General features: G+C 41.5%; 1 long non-coding RNA gene across 1 annotated transcript; it reads left to right on the plus strand.

The window, feature by feature from the left end:
- Positions 1 to 5,893: 5,893 nt before the first annotated feature.
- Positions 5,894 to 8,260, plus strand: LOC121085127. Its single transcript, XR_005826958.1, has 2 exons — positions 5,894 to 6,166; positions 8,059 to 8,260. It is a non-coding gene; the product is annotated as an uncharacterized LOC121085127 (long non-coding RNA).
- The last annotated feature ends 255 nt before the right edge of the window (positions 8,261 to 8,515 follow it).

Consider the following 8,515-nt stretch of genomic DNA (forward strand, 5'->3'; position numbering starts at 1 on the left):
TTCTTTTCTTCTTCACACTAGACAAACCCAGAGTCCGTAGCTGCTCCTCACAGGACATTCCTTCAGCCCTTTCACCAGCTTTGTTGCCTTCCTTCGGATGCATTCCAGCACAATAACACCGTTCTTAAATTGTGAAGCCCAGAACTGCCCACGGCACTCAAGGTGAGGCCGCACCAGCGCTGAATACAGCGGGATAACCACCTCTTTTGAAGGCAGCTATGTCGTGTTTGATGCCCCCAAGGATGCAGGTGGCCCTCATGGCTGCCCAGGCACACTGCTGGGTCACGCTGAGCCTGCTGTCAGCCAGCAGCACCCCTTGATCCCTTTCTGCAGGGCCGCTCTCCAGCCGCTCCTCTCACCATCTGTACTTGTGCCTGGCATTACTCCATCCCAGATGCCGAATCTGGTTTTTGGTCTTGTTAAATTTCAAGCCATTATGCATGCCATTTGTTCACACACACGTCGCAGAAGGGTCACACTGTTCAGTGTTTCTGTAGTCTAACTGTTCAACAGAGGTCTAGGTATACATCAGATCTGGGATGGCCAAGGACTGAACGAAGGTGAGCCCTGCAGCCCCACAGCTGGCTGCTGCTGGCACAGGGGAGCAGGATGCACCCACAGGATGTCGAAAGAGGAACGGTATCTGCCTTATCTACTAGCGTCACAATAGCTGCAGGTGATGCTGCAAGGTCAGCTCTAAGTATCTCACATGAAATAAACCCCCTCTGCTTAAGCTGTACATTTGTGGGGGTGTGCACTGAAGTGGAATCTTTGCAGTGTGCCTATGAGTGATGCAGATAGTAAATACCAGCCCAAGTGAAAAGCACACTACAACAAAAACTAGGTCTTCTCAGAGTTTAGTTGTGGCAGCAAAGGAGGAAGTGGTGCTGGTGTTATTGATGCAAAGGTGTGAGCCAATACTTGCTTACTTGCCAGAGTTCCTTGGTGCTTTCTCAGCAATCCCATATTTTCAGCCTTTTAGCTTCAGGACCCTCTGCATCACCCCCAAACCCAAACTGCTTTAAATATGACCCAGGATCTTTATGATCCAAAACCTCTCTGAGCATCTCATCTTGTCAAGAAGGATCACCCCTAGATTCACATCTGGGTTGCTTTACCCCCTTGTCCCCAGTTCATATGTCAGGGCAATCTTTGATGAGCTAATCATGGAGAATTAATGAACCACTTCCATACGCATGGTGAGGCGAGGTTGTCTCTCCAGTGTTTGATCCATACAGGTAGAATAAATTCAAACCAGCTCACATCAAATTGCCTTGGAGCTGGGCTTATTCCCTGGTGCAGCACACAAAGGTGATTGAAAGGTGTCTTCTCTGTTTGCTTCTGGTTGTCCTACCCACAGTCTTTCCTTGCAACCACAGCAGACAGTGTCTGGGGAAGGAGACTGAGCTGGGCATAGGCTGAAGGGAAGTCCCAATCCTCTCAAAACACCAAACCTCCAGTCTTGAAGGGGTTAGTACCCAATATTAATGCCACACTGAACATTTGGAAACTGATTGTTGTGTAACTGGCTGCTGAGCACTGAAAAAAAGATGATAGAGTCTTTTGAAAAGTATATTTCATTAATTTACTTTGACTAAACTTAGTCTGACACTGGGACACAGGAACTGAAAGAAAAATAAGCGTATGGATCAATATTTCCTTACACAGTCTGACCAGCTACTGTGTATCTGGGAGGTTCATTTTTCTGTCTTACAAGTTAATTAACATGGAAAAGAAAAAGGTAGCTAGATTCATTGCACCAGTCATGCCTCTGCTGACAGCAATACATTTTTATATTGGACAGGAAAAATATTTGAGTCTAAAAACTTTCTCTGTAGAGTCAGAAACCACCTTTTACCTCTTCTTGGTCAATGTAATCCAGAGTTCTTGATGTCTTCACTTAAAATTCAAGAGAGCAATAAAGGCTATCGCATAAACCTTTCTCTGTCATTACTAGTGTGTCTTTTAGGCAGGATTTTGAGAAGTGCAGGACTTGGGCTTGTTTTCATTTCTAGACACTAATGGAGACTCTCCTGGCTAATGTAACTCTATGCTACCATTTCGCATTGGGGAGGGGGAGCATGTGTGTGCTTGTTTTCTTGTCTGGGTTTTTTTCATGAAGATACCAGTGTTTCTAAAGCACTTAACAACTGACCCATAAACCTGAGCTCCACAGATATGGTACATGCTTATGAACAGATGAAGGAGGTAATTTTCCAGGTAAGCAGTTATGCATGTGGACGTAACACAAGTACTTGAGTACTTTAAAGCTTTGCACTTGCTTAGGCGAAACAAGTACCAAAGCGCCTGCATGACTTTAGCTTAAGGATTGTTCCATTTACTGAGAAAATGCTATTTAATATGTTGATGAAAGGTATTCTAGAAACTCTTCCTTTGCATTGATTTCATGCTTTGGTGTTGATGTGGCTATATGGCAAGATGTGAAGATGCATCTTAACTACTGTTTGTGTTTTCCCTGGATTTTACAAGAGACCGTAATTGCTAGGCTAAGTTGGCAAGTCTGAGTATTCAGAGACTCCTGAACACCCCAGTCTGGGAGGTGGGATTTAAGGTGGGTGGCAGCATGCTCCTCATCATACTTGGAGTTTAAATTGACCCCAACCCAATCAGGGTGTTCCCACAGCAGGCTAGCCTTGAGTGAAGTGGAATTGATCCAGTATGGGCTGTTAGATGTTGGGTAAATCCAATTCTAAATTCCAAATAGTAGGATTACCAACAGTAATGCAGTTAGTTAGGACTTGGGAAGCTTGCTTTTGGTGTCACTAAGAAGTCACAGTCACAAGTACTGGGATCTGAGGCAACCTGGAGAAGAAATTAAAAGAAACCCAAGGACCAGTAGAGATCAAGGGAATATTTCTCTGAGAATAAAAGAATCAGGTCCTGTACTTAATCTCTTATTTTCATGTATATGACTAAAACACCTCAATAACATTAAAATTGGCCTTCAGTGCGATGTATAGCTGAATAGTATCTTTAATTAGTAGAAGCTAGACTTAAATTTTAGTTCATGGATTATTGCCGGACCATGTAAGTTGAAAAGATAGTTTTTCGGCTGCTAAAAATTATGACTCATCCAAAGCCAGCAGAATAAATAACTTGATGTATGCCTTATCTACCACAAAGAAAGTGATTGGGAAGAATTTCCAAGCAGGTGGTTATGTGAGTGCTACAAAAGCCAAGGTGTATGTACACACTGAATAAAAGCAGATTGATTTTGGCCCAGATTCAGCAAAGCCCCTCCCACAAGTAAAAAGTAGTCACTATGAAACAGATGTAGTGATGGGAAATAGAACAATTACCTGGAATTCACCCAATTACTTTCTGTATGTTCTGATATTCTGCATGTACCAGGAACGTAATGCAAGTGACACACATGTGATAACACTTCACCTCAGCCTCAGTCAGCTGGGGCCTGTGCACACAAATAAGGAACGGAAAAGGGTAAAGCAAGAACATTTTTAACCTTTTTTTTAGATCAACCACAGAAGTCTGTAGGTGTCAAACCTCATAGTTTTTCAAACAACCTGATGTTCTCATTAATTCTTTCTTTTTTTCCATTTGAGGATAGAAACACTCTGTTACGTTCAAAAAGCAAATGTACTCATTTGCATTGTTTAAGCAGCACATACTACCAAGTACTTTCAGTACATTTTCATAGAAAACGGAAACTTACAACGAAGAGAAAAAGTATCCTTTCCCATCATAGGCTAATTTATTAATATTTCGCTTAAAGAGTATCAAAACAAAAGAATCCTTTAGGGCCAGATTCTGAAATGGCATACATCACATTCAGTTTAAGCAATTTATACTAAAGGGTTTTTGCATGTAATTACATGCAGATATTACTTAACTTCAGTGCTGCTACAAGAAGGTTAGGGTGAGGCTGCAAACCCTAACATTTCTCACAGCCAGGGAGAAATCATGAATTTGAATTTGTAAAACCAGCTGAACAAATTCAGTTCTAGAAGGAGCTGGGTACCCTTGGACCAATGGGAACTGATGGAGAATGCATCAAACGGGAGAGCCCTGATCTGTGTCACTTCTTGCAATAGCCAATCCTTATTAAAATTCCTTGCTTACTTACGTCACCCTGTCATTTGTACCACACAACCTGATTTTTCACAGGATGCTAGAGCCGACTTCCCCTCAGATCTTGGCAACCCTTCAAGTTGACTGTGCCCAAATGTAGTTTTCCTCTCCAAATAAAAGTTTGCTGGTAACAACTCACCTGTCAAATAGATATTACCCAATTAGTCCCATCAACATGACATGTTGACTCTGCATGAAGCAGCAGGTCCCAGCCTTGGCCAGGGATGCAGGAGTACATGCCAGGTAGTACCTGAAAACTGCTGCCTGTTTTTGTGATGTCCCGGCTGCAAACTCCTAGCCTGTTGTGCAAGAGCTTCCTGCACGCCATCCATTGTAGTCATCTGGTTCTGCTGCCAGCTTTCCAGAAGAGCGCAGCGCTGGAGCATGCTCCTGGGTGGGTCAGGAAGCTGCACAGAGCAAGACACACAGGCAAACCAGTGCAATTCAGCACTTCTGACGGCCTCTCCAAGAAAGACAGCATATTCCTACTCTGCATTCACTGCATGTGACATCCATGCCACCACCCTTCTGCACTCCTAAGGGGAAGGTTTCTACACCTCATATCACAGTACGTCTTTGCAGACCCTCCTAGTTTTCCACTGCAGCTATGCCAGCCTGGCCCAGTTAAGCCAGGGAATGCACCCCACAACACCTGCTGCTGAGGCAGGGGTAAATTGAGGCTTCTTGCTGCTCCTTGCATGCAACATCTTTTGAATATCAATTCACTTTGATGGAGGATTCTGGCTATTAAATTAACAGGTGTAAATGGCACAGCAAGAAGACCAGGACAAGGAAAAGTAGAGCTGTTGCTAGATTTAAATGTAAATTATTATAATTTAAATGCATTTTCTTTGCAGGACATTGCATTGCTTCTTACTGTGTTTTATAGGAAACCATTTAAAATAAAACTGAAAACCAAGATTGTAGCAATAGCAGAAAAAAAAAAAAAGAGTTATACAGGGAAGCTGGTTATATCTGAATAGCGTAAACGTACAGGGTCATACTGTTTATTTTTTATTACAGTTGTGATTTTTAGGATTAGGCCTATCAATATTTATTCAAGTTTAGCAGAAGGCAAACATCCGGTCAGTGCTGGTAAATGCTATCCACTGAAAAGCAATTTCATTACGCTTGAGTCACAGAACAAAGGTTTAGTTTCTGGCAGGAAGGTGAAAGTACAACAGGGGCACAGTCAGTAGCACGTGTAGCTAATGCCATAATAACTTGTCTATTGCAAAAGACATATGAAGTTCTTAGAGATCCCAGTTATTTCCTGTCACTGTCAGGGGCAAAATGTCTGTTCTGCGCCTGGAGTTAGGCTGAGCTTTTTCTAGAAACAGAGGACTGGATGTGCAACTGCTGTTTCATAGAAAAGGCAAAAGCATCTGTAGAAACTGAGGCAGATTATTCTGCAAACTGCAGTTTCTAGGTGAGGTTCCTCTTTCAGATAACTTGTCTTGGTGTTGCTCAATGGGGTTAAATTGCTGAGAAGTAATTTTGGTCTTTTCAGCAGAATTTCTGTGGAAGACTGTGCAGAAGAGACCCTGAAAGCCTCTTGCACTTTTCTATTGCCAGAGCTGCTAAGGACTGCCCATATGTCTGTATGATCCAATACCCGGTGCTAAGGGATGCTGATCTAATCAAAAGTGCTAAATATGAATACATATTCAAAAATAGCAAAGCTAAACAAAATATACATATATATATATATATATATATATATGTAGGTGGAGCCTGCTGAATAGGAGACACGTGCCAGAGTAAACTGAAGGAAGATTTGAGGGGTGCTCTGCGGGCTTAACTATGTGCAATTCTTTGTTGTTACCCATCTTCATAGCATTTGAGTGATTGCCAGGGAATTAATCCTCACAGCACCCCAGGAGGTGGCAAAGAGCTACGAGCCCCTGTGGGAGCTGGAGAAAGGGAGAAGGTTAAAGAACCCGGCCAGGGTTATGCAGCCCAGCAGCCTTTCTGCGTTCCTGATAGCGCTCCAGCCACCTTGCCATCCGGATTCACAGCCCTTTCGTAACTCATCCTCATCACAAATAAACACAAGGTAAGTCGTCTTTGAAATAAGTAGGGACAGGTGATTTCATAAGAGTGATGACAGAAATAAATAATAAGGCCGTTCCTAGGAAAACCGTTCTGGCCAGGAGACATAAGGATATGTTGGAGTGAGGCTAGTCTGACCTCAGGGGTTTAGAGAGGCTTAATATGGCAGAATTTCATAAATAGTAGTACACGAAGTACAAACTGCTAATAAAATAAAATAAAATTTTAAAAAATATTCATTCAGTTTTGGGATTCTCCAGACTGTTTCCCTGTCTTATATAAACTGTATGCTACTCCGGGCAGACACTACATATAGTCTGTTGAACAGATTTTACTTAGAAAAACTAATCAAAAGAAAATTCATGTATTCACTTACTATTCTGACTATCAAAAATACTCAGCGAGGACACAATAACATGAGAACTGATATTACAGTGAGCAAAAATTCAGCGTATTTCATACATTTGTTTTCATCTCAGGATGATTTTGACCACAGGAAAGTATTTGCCTATGATGAACTGCATTCCCACTCATGTTAATCTACTACTGTTTAATGATTTTTGTTTAGTATTCATTTTAACACTGCTAATGTTTACTTAGCAGGACATTAATAACAGCAAGATATTTATCATACAGGAAATGGCTAATGAAATCTGCTTCATCTGTCAGTGGACGTTTATGTTTCAAGGCTGCACTGGATTTTTTATGCAGGACCTAGAGGAGCATGGTAGTTTTTGTTAGTGGCTAACAATAAGAGGGAAGTTAAATGGCATTTAGTAAAGATTGTTGTTGTTACTGTTGTTGTTATTATTATTATTGATATTTATATTTATATGTATATTTATATTTGTATTTGTATTTATTTTTATGTATTACATTAGGAGTCCCTCAGGCTTCAGATCAATGCTTCAAGCAGCTCAGCTGTTGCTGAAAGACTTAAGAGCGAGGCAAAATATGTTTGATAGTGATGGGGACACAGGACTGGGAGTCAGAATAGTCCAGCTCCTCAAATAAGCTGACTCACTGCTCCTGTGGTGAACCCTCTTACAAATAGCCCTTAGTCTCTGACACATCTCTTAAATGAATGAAGTTTATATGATTTCTGTATATTCTTATATTCAGCAGTTAATCCAGAGCCAAACTGCACCTCCTCGTTTGATGTTTTTAGAAATACTTGTTCTTAATAAGCTTTCTCCCAATGGCTGCTTCAAATTATATGCAAATGTCACAATTTTAAGCAAAGCATATATAGCCTCTTGGGAGTTTTGCAGATCTCTGGCACCTAAGAACTGGTTTGAACAGCAGTGTATTTGAGGGACTTCCTTCTGAAAAGCACAAATGCCTTTGCAATTTATAAAACAGGTCTGGCATTTGAAAATGGTATTTTCCTTCTTCCTTTGCATTGAGTTCATTATTTGAGGCTTTCCTTCCTTTCTTGCGAAAAGCTCAACGTGGTACATCCTTGTTGCAAGGACATGTGAGAGCTGCCAGATTGCAACACAACAGGGACAGGCATGAGTGCGGAAGCAAGATCCCAGAAGAGCTAGGGAGCTGCACTGGTCTTTGGCTGTCCTTCGCCAGCCCTAGGCTTGTTCTTCATGGACAAGGACGAGTATTAATGTCTCCCGCTGATAAAGTGCATAGTTTTTAGTCAGGATACACGTATGTATGTGTGGAATTTGGCCCAGCATGCACTGACTAATGTCCAGTGATTTACCTTTTCTTCTTTTTATTTGCAGACTGAAATCACTGAAAAATTGAGTCACTCTGGTTATGTTAACTTTATGGAAAGGAAAGTGTATAGCCATAGCAAAGTAGGTTCCTTTATTCGTTACTTCTAAAGAATAAAATGTAAATTCCAAACACTGTTCTCTTTCTCCTTTTTCTTTTCCCCAGAAGTTTCTGGGAGTACAAAATCTCATTCAGAAATGCCAAATCCAACCTCCACTGCACCCCTGCAACAACCTCCAAAGTCAACAGGAGTCATGGCTGCACAAGGAACTCAGTGCCCCATCAACACACTGCAATTTTTAACCATTACCGAATGTAAATCTCTCTAGCATCAATATTTATTCCTGATAAATATGAAGAATGTTTAGTCTTCTGAGTCATCGGTTCTTTTCCAGTTAGTACTTGCTCTACTACTTCCACCCCTGAATGGAACTAGAGATTTATACATGATATCAGCATACAAAGTTAACTGTTAGGAAGAGGCAACCACAGAATAACAACTGGAGAGATAACAATGAGCATCTGTCAAAGCCAGCACACTCCACTGTTGTCATTTCTCTGCTGTTGGTTTTGCAGCGGTCGTGAGTGGTAAATCACAAGAAGGCCACGAATAAGTACAGCA

This window comes from Falco naumanni, chromosome 3 (genome assembly GCF_017639655.2).
Source record: "Falco naumanni isolate bFalNau1 chromosome 3, bFalNau1.pat, whole genome shotgun sequence".
In the NCBI taxonomy this organism is placed as follows: Eukaryota; Metazoa; Chordata; class Aves; order Falconiformes; family Falconidae; genus Falco; species Falco naumanni.